The sequence below is a fragment of the Thunnus maccoyii genome, chromosome 8 (assembly GCF_910596095.1).
Source record: "Thunnus maccoyii chromosome 8, fThuMac1.1, whole genome shotgun sequence".
Classification (NCBI taxonomy): Eukaryota; Metazoa; Chordata; class Actinopteri; order Scombriformes; family Scombridae; genus Thunnus; species Thunnus maccoyii.
The window spans coordinates 25829739-25841828 of record NC_056540.1 but is presented as its reverse complement, the minus strand read 5'-3'; the positions used below and the strand labels follow the sequence as shown (position 1 = coordinate 25841828).

At 39.2% G+C, this 12090-nt stretch overlaps 1 long non-coding RNA gene across 1 annotated transcript; it reads right to left on the bottom strand.

Moving 5' to 3' along the window:
• Positions 1-3886: 3886 nt before the first annotated feature.
• Positions 3887-11625, bottom strand: LOC121902109. Its single transcript, XR_006097462.1, has 3 exons — positions 11355-11625; positions 4392-4462; positions 3887-4286 (listed from the first exon to the last, which is right to left on the bottom strand). It is a non-coding gene; the product is annotated as an uncharacterized LOC121902109 (long non-coding RNA).
• Between the last annotated feature and the right edge of the window lie 465 nt (positions 11626-12090).

The following is a 12090-nucleotide window of genomic DNA, read 5'->3' as shown; positions in this document are numbered from 1 at the left end:
TGGGCATTTGTTGTGTCCATGTTTCTTGAAAATAACGATGGAATTAAGTATCATTTCACATCCTACCATGGAGGCTGTGTATATTATTTTTTTTTCCAATGCCAATAAAGCATTTTTTTAACATATTACAGCCCCTCCAGAGTTTTATTGTGATTATTGCGGCCAAAAATGCTTGATTTTCAGTGGCTTTTCTCCAAAATTGCGATAACATTTGCAATTACACTGTCTAAATGTTATAGAGTTGTTGTGCAATTGACTGAACAAATGGATTGAGAAAGAAGTGAAGCTTAGATTGCCGAAGGCTAAGGAGAAGTGTAACAAATGGTTCACTTCAATTCAGAAAGACAATGGAATCCTGGCATCAAAACATATACTTGCCATTTTGTGTTGTTATGTTATATTTAAGGGTGAGGCTATTCTGTGACTCTCTGTATTCTGTATGATTGAAGTCGTTGTGATTTTGCTGAATCAAGCATCTATACTCTTGTGTGCCTTCAGGCTTTGTTTATTGTGTTCAGGCTTTGTTTATTTGGTTTCCCCAGTGTTGAAATAAGATACTAGCCACATTTCAGGATACACAGACCACTGCCTGTCCGGTATGATGTAATTATTTTCCATTCAGACAGGCTTTACTTTCTCAAGATATTTGTGAGTATCACATCTCTCCCTGTTTGTAGCAGCCATAGAAGGTTTGTTTGGCCACTCGGTGGGGGTGAGGAGGACTGAAGCATGTGCAGAAATTACGTCAGTGGATGCTCTCTATTGTTATAGCTTCAGCAGGTTTTTCTACAGATTTTTTGTGGATGGTGTTGTTGCAAAGTGTTTGTTATAGGGTGTCATAAATCATAAAATCTTGTGATGCGGCTTAGTGAAGTAGCACTTTGACAGTTGGAGGATGGGAATAATCATGTTTAAATTAGTAATATATAGGCATTTTTGTATAACAGGAACAGTGGGTTAGAACATTTTTAAAAAGGAAACATTTGTGGGATACGGGAAGCATGTATTTGCAATCAATAGGGAATTCACACATTGTGGAGAAGCAATAAAGGGCAAGATAATAAGGGCCAGTAGCCAGTAGCATGCGTGCCTATGGGAGTAGAGCAGTTCAATGCTCAAGACGGGTGAAATACAGCAGCCCATTCTCACATGTAATTACTGACAATATTCTCATGCTACACCACCATAACCTACCTGAACTAATCACAAGCCTATTATACATATCCAGCCACAATAAATAACTTTCAGATCATTGGTTAGCTGTCTGGGGAGCAATCAAGACTTCATAAATAACTCCTATAAACACAGCCTGTCAATGACAATGCTTTGCTTGCCTCATTTTTCTTCAGTGGCAGACACTGTTGAGAAACATCTCTAAGCTAAACTATTTTTACCTCAGTGTTGTGCATCTTACATACCAATACTTTCCTTTTTTTCTCAACTTGGTGGCTTTTATTGTCCAAAAGGGGTGAAGTAAAAAACATTGTACATGTGTAATGCTGGTGGGAGTCAAAACAATGAGCCTGGCAGCTGCCTAAGCTGCTCCACAACTAAAGCAATATGTTGCTGCATTAATGTGGCAAGACCGACTGTGAGGTTCCATGCAGGGAAACCAAAGGCCGATGCCACTGTACACACAAAGTTGGTTTCTCCTGCCAGCTTTTGTACTCTTTTCTTTTAGTATTTTTCATCTCTTCTGTTGCTTTACATGACTTTCTAGTCAATTTTATCCATGTGGAATAATTTAATATCTCCAGATGAAAGGCATTGAATTTCGACTGTGGATCCGTAAAATTATAATAAGTAGTTTCGTCACAGTCATGTATGTTTTTGTCACCCCCAATCCAATTTAAGAAAAGCCTCTCCATCTCAGTGCTTTCAAACACTTGTGCACATGTTGATAACCTCAAATTGAGTAAGCTGAAAAACAAACTGAGCAAACATATTGGATGCACTAAGGATGACAATCTTTTTAGTGACATCCAAGAAACTCTCTTGATTGAAGGGATAAAGGCATTCAGTGGGAAATGAATGATGCTGAGAATAAGATTTTTTTCATGTTTCTGACAAAAAAGGCGGCAAGTTCACAACAGTGCTCCAGGAGGGCCATTAGGGAGTTTGATGGCAACGCAGAAGGGGGGCCTGGGTGTCATTATTATCATTTAAAACCCTTGGGAAGATGGATGGCGGGAAAAAGAGGATCATCCTCACTCTTTTGCCAAATACACAAAGACAGCCAGAGAATATTCAGGACAGATCATTAACTGACTGCAAAACTGCACGAGTGAATGGCAGTCCACTAAATGACAAACCTCTTCACATGAACACCAGGGAGCAAAAGTGGAATCTATTGTCCTTTTAGGAAAGAGAGAAGGTGCCGGAATATATCTGAATGTGTATCATCGATGTTAAATGGTCTGTTCTTGGCTTCTCTTGAAACATATTTTTTAGAAAAATATGAGGCGTTGCACTCCAAGGTGAGAGAGTCCACATCAAAAAATTGAACACCTTCTCTCACAAAATGATTGCTGGTCTGCAAGTGAAATCAAACTTTGAATATAACTGTAAAAATACCTTATACTTTACCTTTGCAAGATCAATAGCTGAGGGATGTAATGACTGAATAGTTTATGTGACAAAAAAGTGTTTAAAGTGTATAAATGATGTTTTTTGAGATGTTTTTTGCTTAAAGGATGTGTTCACAATTTATTTCAAGTCAGTTTTAAAACAATACTCACAAGCCCATATGTGCATTGAAACAGTTGTTGCATTCTTTAATAATTCCTTCTCTTACTATGTGTTCAAACAGAACATGAAACGAATTATAGATGCAGATTTGCCTGTGGTGGTGTGAATTGATGTGAAGATGCATCTGTGCAAGTTGAAAATGTTTCAGCTTGAGCAAAAAATTTGTGCGTATTCCAGGGCTTTATGAATCTGCTTCATAAACATACAGAGACAAGAGGCAAAACGTGAGAGACTGGAGGGAAATAGAAAGAACCAGTTTCTAGTGAGTTCTGAGTTCAGCTAGTAGCTGAACAGAACACAAACACACGGACACACTCCTCCACACACAGTCAGTGCATTGATTGCTAGCTAGCTTAAAGCTAACGTACAGTTGATACACAGTGTTTGAGAAAAATAAACACAACGGTCCCCTGGTCAAAGTTGTGGGATTAATTTGCTTTGCATTCTGAACACACCATTATATGGAACATACTACTGTACATGCATGAAGAGATCTTTTCCCAACACGCTTCAAATAGAAGAGGCAGTGGCTACAGTAGTATGAAGCTTCAGCAGTCTGAGTTAGACAAAGTAAGTGGGTATCTTACAAAGTTACAGTAGAAAATTACCTTTGTGTTCCTGTGATGAGCTGCAGTGGAGGAATAGCACAAAGCACAGAGGGAATTTTGTACTAAAAAGACTACAGCTTTACTCAGTTGATTTGGCTAACACAGATTACTAGCCTCAGCTAAATTTTGAAATATATTTCTATTCATCTCTTCTATTGTATGCTATTTGGAAGGGATCTCTTAATGTATGTATATGTTCAGTAATAGCAGAAGGAATGATTGCAACAACGACCATTTCAACGCACATATGGGAGTATTATTTGAAGTCAGACTTGAAAAAATGTAAAAACTACTTTACACATACAGCATATAAGAACATTTTCTTTTAAAACTTGAAAATAATTGGAGATAATGTATTGTATTTTGTTACTATTTGTGTCGTGATACCACCCTGTTTTTTTCTTGACTACCTTTTTCTTAACCACATTTCTTTCATTGTAGTTTATATTGACATTTAATTTTAAAGAACAGTCATAAATCAATAGCACTTCTAAATAAAACAGTGTGAATACAGTAACAGCCGTGGGTCAATTTGAGGGGAACTGATAGGAGACCCTTTCTTTAAGATAGTTAAAAGCATACAGGTATATAGTGTACTATAAAAGAAACACAGCATGGGGTGTTGTTTCTACAGGGATGCATCTTTAGGTGCTGCTAAAACAGTTCACAATGTTATCTGAACTACAGGGAGGTCATCATACCCACCAAAACAATGACCTGTGCTTAAAATAGCCTGGTAAAGTAGTGAAAATAGTATAGGTCAGATCAAACAGGCATGGTGAACACAAATCCTTGTAATCCTTGACACCAAAACTGTGCTGTGACCACAACTGACATACCCTGTCATTACTCTTATTCAATGTCTCCCCTCGCTGAGGCAACAGTCAACATGATAGAAGTCTTCATAATTCAACTTCAACTTCGTAGGCTCTGAAATACCAGGCAGACAAGAAATGTGACAACGTGAGGAAAAAAATAAGCTTGTGTGTGGTGTATGAAAATGCCACTTTGAATGTACAATGTGCCACCACCCACCATTCCAAGAATAGTGCCCATTGTGTGCATATTGTTCCACTTCCAAGCACTGCCATTCAACTCTTGGCATACTGTAAATTTGAAATAACGGAATTAACTTTAATTACAACATATAGCCTACTACAGCAGTATATTCAACCTTTAAAGCACAAGATGGATCTGATAGAAGTAATAAAAGAGATAAGAAAAGAAGTAATGCATTATTTCTTTAAACATCTGCCTCCTGTGAGACAGCATTGTGGCCTTGGTACCACAACCAATGAACATATCTCAATAGCTATCTTTTCTTGGATCAGTAATGTTTTCTCAACTAACACACTAACTGAAACCTTAAATGGTTTAACCAGACACTTGGCAGCTGAAATATGTCAAAACAGACCAGTGGACATGGCATATTTACATGATGTTTGTATTTTAAAGCAACAAAGCACAACAGCACACCATACAGCCAGGTGTATGACTCTTCACTAGCTGGAGCATTATTAAAGCTTTTCATCAGGTGATTCATATAAACACTGGCCCTCTTCACAACCTTAATGGAAGAAATGGATTTCAACTTTAAAGTACTGTGTTTCCCTGGACCAGCATGTCAGATAAATGCCTATAATGCAAATATAAAACCACTCAATCATCTGACATTGAAGATGTAATAAACATCCTTTAAAGTCGCCAGAGAGCAGGCATTCTTTGTTGTTTGAAATATGTTGTTCTTCAAACCAAATGCTCTATGTGTCATGTCTCAGTGTTTCCTCTACTGTCTGGTGCTTGATGGGAGTCGACTGTGTAGTCGACTTTCATCTGAAATAATCAGCCTCTCTTCTTTCTCAAGGTTTTTCATATTGTGATGGAGAAGAAATTGGTGAATGATTTCTCATTACATTGTAATGGAAATCACCTTGTTGTTGTTTCTGCTCTTTGTTCAGACCAAAAGAGCCTTATGAGAGACTTTGCCTCTAAGGAAATACTATCCAGATGCAGAGTGCTATCAAGGTTCCCTGGAAATAACTGGCTGCTTTAATCTTCAGCACACTGCAGACAAAGTGGATGATTCTTTGTCACTTTTAAAATCTGGTTTTGTGTTTACATCCATAGACATTTTCTGTGCAGATGTAAAAGTTTGTTCAGATAAAGCAAAATCATAAAAACATAAATGTATGGAATCTACTTCTAAGCATCTTGGGGCTAGGTGGTGTCCTCAAGATTTGCAAGTGATATTACACTATGATAGATACATCCGTATGATGGCCCAGTGTCGTGTCTTACCATGGACCCCAGACTGAAAAGAAGATCCTTTGATCATGCAGTTACAAGTGACAAAGCATAAAATACTGATATAGAATATGCAGCAGATTACAGTCAATCACTGACATGGGCTGAATATAAATGTGCAGAAAATTCCATTCTCAACACAGTTACTTATGTGAACCTGGCTGGGTTGACACACAATACCTCAAAATCACCTGTTGTAGTCTTGTTTTCCTGCAAATTATATTGGTTACTGTGGCATAAAAATATGTTACTGCTTTCTCTTCTGGTTAGAAACAGCATTACAGGTAAATACTGATGGCAGCTAAAAATAAGATCAAAAATGCTTCACCCTGCATTAGAAGAAACTCGGGATGCAATTTAAGCAATTTCCCTGTTTGATGATGTTGATGATGATGAAGAACTATGAAATTAGTATCAAAAGATTTTAAAATACCAAATCTACGCTTTTACTTGTACTGCATGTCTGTCTATCCAACATGTGCTCTAAAGTTAAGTTAGTTACGGTTGCCAAAAAATGTCATAAAAGTGGTTGTTGAGTTCATAACAAGATACCAGTTTGCTGCCAGCTACAGCTATACATGAGTTACCCTAAATGGTAACCCCCCAGTATTTATTAACTGCACACATGTACAGCAGGTTTAAAGCAGTCTGTGTGTTTAAAACTATTGAGGGCATGCAATTATATATAAAATATATTATACAGTGTTATCAAGCATTCATTAACTCTTAATACACTAGTTATGAATTCTTCATTTGCGTTACAGTTGCTAATAATAATAAAGACTTAAAACTCCTTATATCTCTTTCCAACTACACTATAGCATGTTATAGTATTAACTATTTAACATTTTAAAATGCTAAGTGTTAGCAGCTTATGCATATGTCAAAATGTTACCATGGGCTTGTTAGCAAGCTGACATGGTATGCTAAATGTTAGCATGTTAACAACCTATTTCCACACTTCATTTTTCTTATTCAAGTCCTGGTAGCTCGCTAAAGTTAAGGCTCTAACTCTGAATTAACACTGTTCTTTTTTCCCCTGTTGATCAATGAGCATAATTTTTTAAAGTTAAATCATCCATCCAACAATTTTGTGTTCTGGTGGACAATCAGTGTTATAGCCTCACAGGGCCGCTAGTGTAGCTATAGACTGTTAGTCTTGTTACATATTTTATGGTAAGACATATAGTACGTAGCCACAAATAAATGTCAAGCATGCAGATGCCCCTTATTCAGCTTTGATCAAGAGCATGAAAAGAATATTGATGGACAGCTCGGGTATAATAGTAGCGAGCACAGCTGCCCATGTTTAGTGCAGCTCTGACTCATCGACTCAACTCAACAGTGGGGGCTTCATATTGTTTGCTGAAGGGAGCTTATGCGTCAATAGCAACCAGCCTAATGAGCTACCTATTGGATTTGTTGTTTTTTTTCTTTTTTTTGTTGATGGCTTTTGTTCTGACGTATGTGACGGTTGTGGACTATGACAGAAAAATCCTACTGTGCTGACCCAAAACAGCATCCAGACAAACATTGAGATTAAAAAGAAATTAGTTTATTATCAGCAAAAGCACAAGTTAAGAACGGATTTAAAACACAGGCTTGAAGTCTAAGTCTCTCAGAAGAAATAAAATATCACTAAAAGAAATAAGTTAAAAGAGTGTCCAGTGTCCAATCCAGCTAAGAGCAGTGCTGTTTTAGCTTTGACTGCAGCATGCGGGTCCAACTGAAAACAAATCAACAGACTTATCTGTCTCAGTCTCACTGTGTCAAGAGTTCATATGATGTAAGGTGAAATAGTCCAGCTATGTTAACTAATATGGGTGAGACAAAATAATCTGTTAAGGAAATACAGTGCAACCAAAACAAACCAAATATCTATGCAAATAAATTAAATGTATCAAATAAAAAGCAGAAGGAAATAACAAACACAAAGGAAAGGCTCTTTCCTGTTCAGCATATTGCTTCTATCAATTTCTCTGATGCCTTTAGAGTGATGCTATTGGATGGACCCATACCGCCTCTTCACGTTAAAAAGTTCAAAAGCAAATATGAAAGCGGGACTTCCTCTGCTTTCCCATGAAGCGTGTCTCTTTTTCCTGCAGCGGCCTGTGGGTGCAGTGTGCTGTGTGAGCCGAGCTCTTTCTCCTTCCCTCTGCCTCACTCGCGGCTCCTGCGGGGTGTCGGCTGTTTTCCCGACTTTTACACTCTCCTTATTCGTGACCAGGCCATAGGCTGGCGTCTTCCCTTTGTTCTTAGGTTGCGTTCTGTGCACACCAAGTCTCTTCTACACTGCTCCATCACCGCGTTCATTTGCTCTGCTTCTCACCCGGCCAGCACGCTGAAAACCTGCTCTGCACCTGTTAATTAGCTGTCAGTAGACAGGTGGAAAACACCTGTACAGAGCCCAGTGCACCAATCAAAACACGCTAAAGCCAAGTGTCTTTCCAGGTCAATGTAAAAGCCCACAAAAGTTCCCACCCAAAACGTCCAAGCCCCCCTGACTTAAAAGTCACTTGACAGGGGCACTTGAAAACAGCGTGGAGTTGTACTGCAAGAAAAGACTTTGACCATTGGATAAGCCTTCAGTGACTCCAAAGTCTTGTCAGGATCCTGGAGGTACTTCTGCACCTGTTTCTCTGCTATGGTAATCGTCATTTGTGTGCTCCCGAAAGAGAAGAAGTCATCCTCTTCGGGCTTACTCCTCACTGGTGGAGTCACACTGGTGCTCGCATCAACAGAAGCAGGGCTTGACATTAGCACCCGCCAGCCAGCCAAATGTGGGTAGAATTCGGTGAGATTTTGTGAACTATTTTGTCATAAACTGGAGCAGCGCTACAGATCGATCTGAGGAAAACTGCTGCCAGCTCGACTCCCAGCGAGCATTGCTTTTCCTACAGCCACTGAGGGCTGATAAATGCCCTCTCCCCCGTCCCCTCGCTCCTGCCCGCCCACCTGCTGCAGCTATGAGAGCATGGCCAGGTGACTTACACAAACAATTAGACCTTACTGCTGCATCTACAGTACGCACAGTTCACATTCACTTGTGAGGATATAAACCTCTCTCTCTCTCTCTCTCTCTCTCACACACACACACAGCTATAGAATTCTGTCATTTTGAATAATCAAAGTTTTTCTCTTGCTAGGTTTTTTCAGTTTAGTATCTTTTCAATTAATCTTCTTCACCTCTGCACCACATATGCAATAGGTAGATACTCTTTTATGTCTTTTCCTTAATTGGTTGCATCTTTTCATACAAAAGGAGCTTTACTCACAACCCTGTCAGAGCTGAACATTTGATGACTGTAGTGTTATATGTAGTCTTGATTTGGGTGTTTACAGTGGTCATTTACATTTAAAGGGTTGTAAATCTAGTTCTTCAAATAATTTGTAGCAGACCATAGTCAACTTATAAACTTATAAACTTACAAATAAAACATAATTTCCCAACAACAAAATTGTGGCTTGTGAAAATGTCCAGTAACTTTGGAAAACCATTAGCCACAGTGGCTGATGAGCAAAAAAAATAATGTCAAGCCCTGGTCAGACGACTCAGTGATGGTCTCTAGAGGATGAAACTCTTGGACATTTATCTGTTTTATGTCTTTGCGAGTCTATGGCCTCGACAATTGCTGAAATTTTATGTGCAGAGAACTGTACCTGTGTAATTTTTAAAAGTTTTTCTGTATAATTAATTGTGGGTATCAAGAAGCCAAGGAAAAAGTTCTCTTCCCCTTGGAGAAGGTTGATTGAGTAGGCGAGAGGTTTCAGAACTGCTGTGTACTCAAAAACACAACCTCTTGAGGGTGTAGTTTGGCCACATTTAGACAGTCACTGACTTCAGTTAGCTGGGCTTCAGTGAGACTTATTACCTTTTCGAAGGCTTGATACTCTGAGCTCCAACTGGTCACGGAGGGGACAACACACCTCATGTGTGCAATGTCTTCGATCACCTCAGCAGCACCTGGTGAGTGGTGAGCCTTGTTCCAAATGGCAGCACTTTTTGTCATGGCACTTCTGTACAATTTCTGTGAGGGACCTTGTGATGCAGCCTTGTCCAGATCATTTTGTGGTAATTAGATTAAGAGTGTGAGCAGTGCATTGCTGGTAAGGGGGCAAAAAAGTTGAGCTCTTGCTGCTCTTGCTCCTCCTGGACCTCCTCAAGAATTACAGCAATGTCTGCAAATTGCACATCATCTGTGTCCTCTTCTGCATTTAATGCTCGATATTCTCTGAAAGCTTTGACAAAATTGCTTTCATTGTAAGTTCCTGTTGTTATGACTTTGCCCTGGATTTGAAACTCAGCACTGCTGATCTTCTCCAATGTCTCTGGCTCAATCCAGTGACAAGTGATCCCTAAGTAACTCCTGTGGTGGGCAGTCTATATGACTGCTGTCATGCATACTGTGTTAATCCCATGGAGTATTCTAGTCATTGACCCCTTCATGCTCTGGAATGCTTTTTTGATGTGCTGCATCAGAGTTTTCCCTCAATCAGCTTACGGAAGTCAGCATCCTCTACTAATGATAAGGGTTGCACATTTCCAATTACAAACTCAGTCTGGGTGGTAGTAGCTGCTGCGCTGAGCTTTGCTTGTTTCAGAGGAAGTCTAGTAAAATGTACTGGTGGTGGCACTGAGGTGCTTTCTCTGAAAATAAATAAATAAATAAATAAATATAAAATATATATATACAATAAATAAAAACACACATTGCACTGCGAAATTAATTTAGAAATATAGAGAGAATAATACAATACTGTTACATAATTATATAGCCCAGTCTTGATGAACACAGGACTGGGCTAGTGGTGTCAGTACATTTATGGACTAAATAGTTGGCTGGCATGTTACAAATCATGCAACAGGTGAGGTCCAACACCAGTGGATTGTTTCTAATGCTGCCAACTTGTGTTTTTGTTCATCATTCTAGATTTAAGGAATAGGGCAATGTGTAATAAATATATGTGTAGCGAGTGTGTGGTGAGAGAGAGTGTGTGGTAAAACAGTGTAGGTGAATGCGAGTGGAGCAGTGGAAAAGGCTAGCAGTGAAGTTGTCAGTCTGACAATAAATGTACAGTGTAGGTGACAGTATGTTAGTGAATAAAAGCTGCAGCTTCTCAAGACCAAGTAGAGTCCTGTGTGTTGTTTCCCAACTGCTGCAAAAGTGAAGGTGGTCAGCCCCAAAACAAGAATTGACTTTGGTCCTGGAGGTAAATGAACATCTCCCCTGTGATTCCTGACTATGGTCTGGAAGCTAAGCAGGAAAGGCGAACACACTGTAATAATTTACTACATTACTGAGATCCCTTTACTGTTCTCAATAGGTCACATAGAACACTGCTAAATAAAGGCGGGTGCTGCCATCCTTCGGCCACAAACAGTAGAGCAGCTTATGCACTCCACACACACCCAAGGAATATAGTATGAATCATGTGTCTCCTTAACTTGAATAAATGGATTGTATTTTGCTGTTGTTTAATCAATCCTCTCTCATTTGCTGGATGGTTAGCCACATCACCCGACCGGCTCACCAGCTACTCTCCTACTAATGTTAACTGGCTGGCAGCCAGCTAGCTAGCAGACTGGATAACTACTGTAATCGCTAACATTAGTTGGCTAATTAGAAATACATATTGGCAATTCTGCTGAGTTAGCCAATTTAACAAGGACGTTAGCATGACAAAAAAACTTACCTCAAGGTGCTTTTTCAAATTAGATGCGGAGTCTTTTGATGCAGAGAGCTGCTTGGTTGTTGGCAAACAGAGCTTGCATTGCACTGTAATGTTGTGACCTTCTTGACCGTGTGTAGGTGAAATGTTCTTTATATTTTCATGCCAAAAACGCATTCCTGACCGTGTCCTGGCTTTGCATCTCCTCTGCCAGTGTGGTGTGTGGCAGGTGCACTGTGCATGTTTTGTACTCTTTTTGGCACCAGTTGCTGAGGATTAAGACATGCAAGTTGTGTGCTTCTCTGTACTGAATATGCAACATACAACACTTCATAATCTGCAGTCTTCCTGGAGTGTTACTGTAAATGATTAAAGAAAGATGCTGACACTCTCAAGGCTAAAGATGGAAAATTCATTCAAAAACAAGAGACATGGTGTCTTTGTCTTGTGACCCCTATCAGATAAAACACTGAAATGGATCACAGACATCATATAAACATACCTAACGCTCAACATATTAATAATCCCTCTGATAGGCAATACAATAACATTACCTGATTGGCTCCTTTTATCCTATCATACAATAATTACTACAACTACACTCTTCTGATTTCTACTTCTATTTGGCCTCTACTCATCATGCTTCATTACATTTTAAACAGAGCAAGTGGCTCTTATGGTAAAGGCTTATGTTCTGAAAATGCTTCCCTGTATGCCCATGCTCGTGTGTATAGTCACACATCATACTTGGAAACAACAC